Genomic DNA, 7,166 nt, shown 5'->3' with positions numbered 1-7,166 from the left:
AAAATTAATCTAAAGAAAAAGTTAATGAGATCTAAGTTCAATCTGAAATCCACGGGTGGAATATGAACCTAATATTCATTGGCATTTTCATCATTATCTTAATTATCATTATCGTTATAATCCCACTGTTTATTATCATAATTAACTCAGGCGAAGGAAAAGAATACGAATCAAACGAGGATAATTGGTATATTGGTAATTATTTTGCTATTTCATGAACCGAATTTTGTGTGTGGGTTGTCCATGGCCCAGAGTATAAATGCTCAGATTTTGAAGGATAGACCGACACTGCATACTGATCTAGGATGAATTTAAAGGATTCACCACCAGGGTCATGAGTCTCAGAAAACGGGTCTCCTAAAAAGGTCCTTTCCTTCTGAAATTCTGAGGTGGATGCCCCTTCTATCCTCAGAGCGTGGCCAGGATTCTAACCCGCCCTTTTAGACATGATGCCACGGTACCTAGATGGGCCTTTTAGACATGATACCAGGGTACCTCGATGGCCCTTTTAGACATGATACCACGATGGCCCTTTTAGACATGATACCACGATGGCCCTTTTAGACATGATACCACGATGGCCCTTTTAGACATGATACCACGATGACCTACAATGCGGCAATGAATATGATTATGATAAACCTTCAGGATATGAATATTACACCAGGTGTGATATTTATACATTTATACATTACACGAGGCGACTGGCGTACTGGTCCTAATCATTTGTTTCCGACACGGATTTGCATATGAATTTTATCAGATACAATATCATCGGCCGTAAAAATAAAAATAAAAAAAAGCCTTTGCGTTGTCACTCTTTCTGATAAACACTCTCTTATAAAACAACATTTCTGAAACTAGCTTGGCTTTGCGCACTATTTTGATGTGTTTATATTGTGAGACTCATGGAGATTTTTCTAGCATAGGTCTACATCTGACCCCTTTTTTTAAGTAGGTTCAGGAATATGGCTATATGGCAAGATGAATACGTTTGATTTCGAGAAATAAAAAATACGTTTGATATATATATATAATCATTATCTGATATATATAATTATTATCTGATATATATAATTATTATCTGATATATATATATATATATATAATTATTGTTATGATATATATAATTATTATTATCATTGATATATAATGGATACGTTTGATTTCGAATGTCTTAAAAAAGAAAAAAAAAAACAAAAAAAACAGAGGATAATAGAATGTCAACGTCTTTTTAAAATTTAAGTAACAGAATAAAATACTTATCACAGTCACTGCTAAGCTCACTTAGTTCAGTTCAGTTACCCCTTGAATGCGGGGAGCATGTATTTGTGTGTGTGTGTGTGTGTGTGTGTGTGTGTGTGTGTGTGTGTGTGTGTGTGTGTGTGTGTGTGTGTGTGTGCGCGCGCGCGCGTGTGTGTGTGTGTGTGTGTCTGAGAGAGAGAGAGAGAGAGAGAGAGAGAGAGAGAGAGAGAGAGAGAGAGAGAGAGAGAGAGAGAGAGAGAGAGAGAGAGAGAGAGAGAGAGAGAGAGAGAGAGAGAGAGAGAGAGGGTGAGAGGGAGGCAGAGAGAGAACACGTGATATCAATCATCATATTGTCTTGACACATGGATTAGAACTCAGGAAATAGAGGGTTAACACTTTCTTAATTTCCAACAATTCATTTTGTCCTTTTTTCATGATTATATTGTTGATAAAAAGATTAGGTTCACGTGACTATCTTTATTTTTATCGGCACTGATATCCGTGCAATGTCGTAATAAAAATGATGATAATAATGTGATATCATAATGAGTAAAATAGTGTTATTACTCATAACGATAACGATATACAGGATAACATTTATAATGATTGGCAATATTAATATCAATATGATGATAACAATAATATCAATAATAACAATAATTGAAATAACAATGGTAATAGTAACTATGATGAACAATAATGATGAAAGTAATGAGGACAGGAGCAATGAACAGCATGATAAGAAATGTCGCAATGATAAGGAGATACATCTAACGTTATATGATCTATCACTAAGATATATTTATAATACTACTGTGACAGTGAACCAAGTTTACCGGTTATAAGAAGAAAATGATTATATATATATATATATATATATATATATATATATATATATATATGTATATATATAAATATATATAATATATATATATATATATATATATATATACATATAAATACAGATTTATATATATACATACATACATACATATAAATACATATACATATATATATATATATATATATATATATATATATATATATATATATATATATATATATATATATAAATATATATACATGTATCTACACACAGACACACACACACACACACACACACACACATATATATATGTACAAATACATATACATGTGTATATATATATAAACATATATATATTGTGATGGGTATAGATTACTCTAATATCCACACATAGAGAAATATAAGGTTGGTGTCAAACACAGCAGCTGATACAATAACAATATATTATAACTTCAATAATATGACACGATATAATATATATATAGATATAACAAGAAATGACTCTGGAAATAAAGATCGGGATTAGCACTAGTTCACAATCGTAGATGCAGAAGTGCGAATAGTTGGTGTTGGTGATTAAGGTCAAGGACCTCGAGTGACTTCGCTATCGTCAGTATATCTCAGGACGGCTCGCTAGGCGGGGCGATGAGCCGTCTACAGGAAAGTAGGCGTAGCTATTCCAAGTGTCAGCTTGGGTCGCGATTTCCTGATTGGCTGACTTCGGTTCATCATAATTCATAGGTCCGCCCTCGGGTCAGCCTTTGAGGGTGATATTCCTATGATGTGGAGATGACCAGAATATCCAGAAGGGCTAAAGTTGCAGGTGCTGTCTTTAACGAATCTTTGCCCGATCCTGGGGGATATACGAAATCCGATAATTGTGAAGGTCACATCTGTGTATTGTAATTTGATCATGTATCTCAGGTCAGACATATGCTCTGTCGACCGTTAAATATAAATACTTTCATATCGCTCTACCATGCTACCCCAAATCGTCCCGATTTGGTAAGAAATAAAGTAGGAAGCTTTATACTTAACTGAGGATAAGAATTCCTTGATCAGGGGAACTCTATAAGAGTAGTATACGAAGAGACAGCAACATCCGGCAGATTCTTGATTAATGCACAATACTACACGGAATTGCAGCATGGCAGGCCTCGAGATCAGCTCCGGAATTACAGGTTTAACACACCTGGGAGGGGTGCTTTTCTGCATCCGTCAATATCATAACTTGAAAAAAGTATAAGTACCTGGCGCCTTACATGGCTTTAGAGAGGTAAGTGGGGACGTAGGGTAGAAGGCATAGTTCGATATATGAAAAGGAAAATAATTCGTGCAACAAGAAAAAAATGTGAGTTAGTAATATATCGAATATTGTATCAAAATGGTTTTTTATGTTGTTAATATTTTTTTGTATTATTATTATTATTTATATATATTTTTTTTTTGATTTGATTTTTTATTTTCTTATAATATTATATGGCATGAGGGTAACTGGTATATGCAACAGAATCATGGGTATGTTTTACTTGCTTGTTTTTCAATGCAACTCGCCTGTAGGTGATGCAATAGCACGCTCCCAGGGTTACTAGCAACATACACATTCCGGCGACGGTAACGTATACGGGATAAACGTAGGTTGCGTGGAACGGGCTGAGCGGGGTAAATGCATCAAGCTGTTGCAAAGTAGGCATCTGTTGAAAGGTTATACTAGGAAGAGAAATGTTATAGGATGGCAATGATACCGACATGGGCTGCAGGTAGGAGGTATTCATTGCAATCTTCCTTGTGTAGGTATGGGTAGCTGGAATAAATAAGGATAAGGAAGTCAGTTCACATGAGGCTGGAAGAAGAAAAGTACCTTGTAGAACAACATCAGGGTTATGCTTGTTACACATAACTATAGTTGTAGTAGCAGAGAGACCTGAAATTGTGAGGTAAGATTTTAGAGTAGAGTAGAACTGAATTCGTTGCCTTAGAGGAAAAAGAGAGGCTTAACATTAGTAGAGGAGATATTGTGGAGAATAGGGCGTAAGTCATGTGGAGTAATGAGACTGGGAAGCACTTCGCCTGCTGTTGCTGAAATCAACGAGTTGGTTATTGAGTTAATAAAGTAGCCAGGCCGGAGAAATCAGCAATCGGCCGAAGCGAAACCTTGATTTCCACATTGTTTGTTACTGGTAAGACTAGCCCATGGTCCTCAACGAAGGCTCCTGGTACTGCGCGAAGCCTAGGGGGTAGGGCATGGCGGTCGGCAGACGCCAATGCGAAGAATGATAAGCCCAAGAGGAGTAAGGTCTGGAAGATAAAAATCAATTAGTGTTCGTCGGCCGGGGGAGAATAGTACTTGTGAGCAAGCTTTAGGACGTCGAAATGAGACCAAGATTGTTCACCTGACTGTATGCATTTAATGTAGGCCTTGTTGTTCTTTACACTAATTACTCTAAATGGACCTTCAAATCTAGGAGCAAGCTTTGACTTAATAATCGAGTGGTTGGTTGACTTTTCTAAATACTAATGCTCCAACTTCAATGTCCTTGTGGCGGGCCACTTTGTGTTGAAATGACAGTATTTTATCTCTGGAATTAGTCAAATGCTTCTTTGTGATCTGAAAGATGGACTTATTTCTATTTAGGAGATATTCAGCATAATTATCATTATATGAAGGAACTTGACTTTCATCAAAGAGGTCATAGGGTAGCCTTTTATCCATTCCATATAAAAGAAAATGTGGGGTATCACCTAAGGAAGAATGGAATGTACTATTAATACAAGACTGGATTGTCAATAGTGATTCATCCCATGTGTCCGATGTCGCATCAACAAGCGATCTCATTAATGAGAGGATGGAGGAGTTGAGCCTTTCTGTAATACCATTACTTTGTGGGCGGTAAGGGAGAATGTTAACACGAGTTACATTCATGATATCACATAACTTATCCATGACTTTGTTATGAAATTCAGTCCCGTTATCAGTTGAAAAATACATGGGGGCTGAATGTCTATGACAGAAGTCGTGAAAAGCATGTGCAACAACATTTGCTGTTTTGTTGGGCACGGGGACGAGTTCACAAAAACGAGTGAAGTTATCAATGAAAACTAAAATATAACGATTACCATTGCGAGAAGGTAGAAAACCTGACAATGTGTCGCAAGAGACTTTCTGGAAAGGAAAGTCTGGAATGTCATATTTCAACGCAGGGGCTGGGTCATTGGTATTTCCTTTGTAATAAGGGCATTGCTTACAAGACTGAACATGCTTAGCAACTTTGCTAATAAGGTGTGGGAAGAAGAAGCGTTGCTGAGCTAAGTGAATTGCCTTATACTTACCACAGTGTGCAGCTTCTTTCGACTCATGGAAAAGAGGAAGGATTCGACCTTCAAGGGATTCAGGAATAACTACAAGCTTACGAGATGCCTTAAGCTTTCTTGTCCTATATCTAGACTTGTAGCAAAGTAGACCGTTAGCATCGAGGTAAAGTTGACTTACTCGAACATGTCTGCTAGAGGGAGGTCTTTCATTCCTTTCTAAAGCTTGAATTAAGGGGCCGTACAGATTATCAATACGTTGCGCTATCCGGATCTCGTCCTCCGTGGGTGGGTCCATGGGAGGTACGGCTGGGGCAGCCAAGACCGGGGCGGTAACAGAATGAATGGGGTCGGAACGGCGATCATTAACATGTGCAGACCGGATCTCGTCCTTCGAAGAATCCTCAACGGTAGGCGCGGCAGTATTTACCAAGATCGGTGCAATGTCAGAGAATTTCACCTTGCGGGAGGCAAAGGTGGGCGAAGAGCTAGATTCAGGCAGGTTGTGAGCGTCAGAGAGAGGAGCGCGTGATAGCGCGTCGGCAACAACATTTTGTTTCCCGGGTAAATAAACAATGGTGACGTCAAACTCTGCAAGAATTTCAATTGCGCGGGCGCGTCGTCCATGAGGGTCCCTACCCTTAAATATGGACGTGAGGGGGGAATGATCAGTGTGCACTTCTATCTGATATCCCAAGATTAGCTCTCGAAAATGACGGAGGGCCCATGTGATACTGAGAAGTTCACGGTCCGTCGTGTGATAGCGTTTCTCCGCTGAATTAAGGGCGCGACTTGCAAAAGCAATGGGCTGCGTTTTTTCCAGAATGGCCATGTTTCTGGTGGAGTACTGCTCCGAGCCCGAGGTTTGAGGCATCAGTGGTGAGGACAAAAGGCAAACTGAAATCGGGGAAGGCTAAGAGTGGAGCCTTAATTAGTCGCGATTTAAGAGTTGTAAATGCGGCTTTTTCCTCGTCTGTCCACTGCCAAGTAGTATCCTTTTTAAGGAGATGGTTAAGCGGCGTCGCGATGGACCCGTAACCTTGAATGAACGGCCTGTAAAAACCTGAAAGGCCTAAAAATGACTTCAATTCCTTCTGGTTCTTAGGTGTTGGAAAGTCGGCAATGGCTTTAATTTTGGAATCATTAGGTGCAATACCTTTAGATGACAAGGTATGGCCTAAGAATTCTAACTTAGACTTGAAGAACTGACATTTGCTAGGTTGAATACATAATCCTGCAGTTGATAGCCTATCGAAAACCTGGCGCAATTTCTTCTCGTGTTCAGAGAGGGAGGGTGAGCAAATTAAAATATCATCTAAATACACGAGGACCTGATCATTAATTAATCCTGATAGTACAAGTGACATTAATCTGCTAAATGTGAGAGGGGAATTGCGAAGACCAAAAGGGCATACTAAAAATTCAAAGTGTCCCATATGAGTCGAGAAAGCCGTATATGGCACGCTTTCAGGAGCCATAGGAACTTGCAGGAAGCCTTTAGCAAGGTCAATAGTTGAAAAAATCTTATTATTAGAGCCAATGTCTTGTAACAACAATCTAAGATTAGGAATTGGGAATGGTTCTGGCACTGTTACTTTATTCAACTTGCGATAGTCGACCACTGGGCGGAAAGTATTATCCTTCTTTGGAACAAGGAGGAGGGGCGGGGTGCCGGGTGAATTGCTTGGTTGCATAAGATTCATGTCTAACATTGTTTTAAACTTCCTTATCCAAGGCCTGTCGCTACGAATGAGGGATCTTATAGCTCGGGATGTACGGAGGCTTA

The sequence above is a fragment of the Penaeus japonicus genome, unplaced genomic scaffold, assembly GCF_977035675.1.
Source record: "Penaeus japonicus unplaced genomic scaffold, GWHDUDI00000001_assembly GWHDUDI00000022, whole genome shotgun sequence".
NCBI lineage: Eukaryota > Metazoa > Arthropoda > Malacostraca > Decapoda > Penaeidae > Penaeus > Penaeus japonicus.
This window is presented reverse-complemented; position numbering follows the sequence as displayed.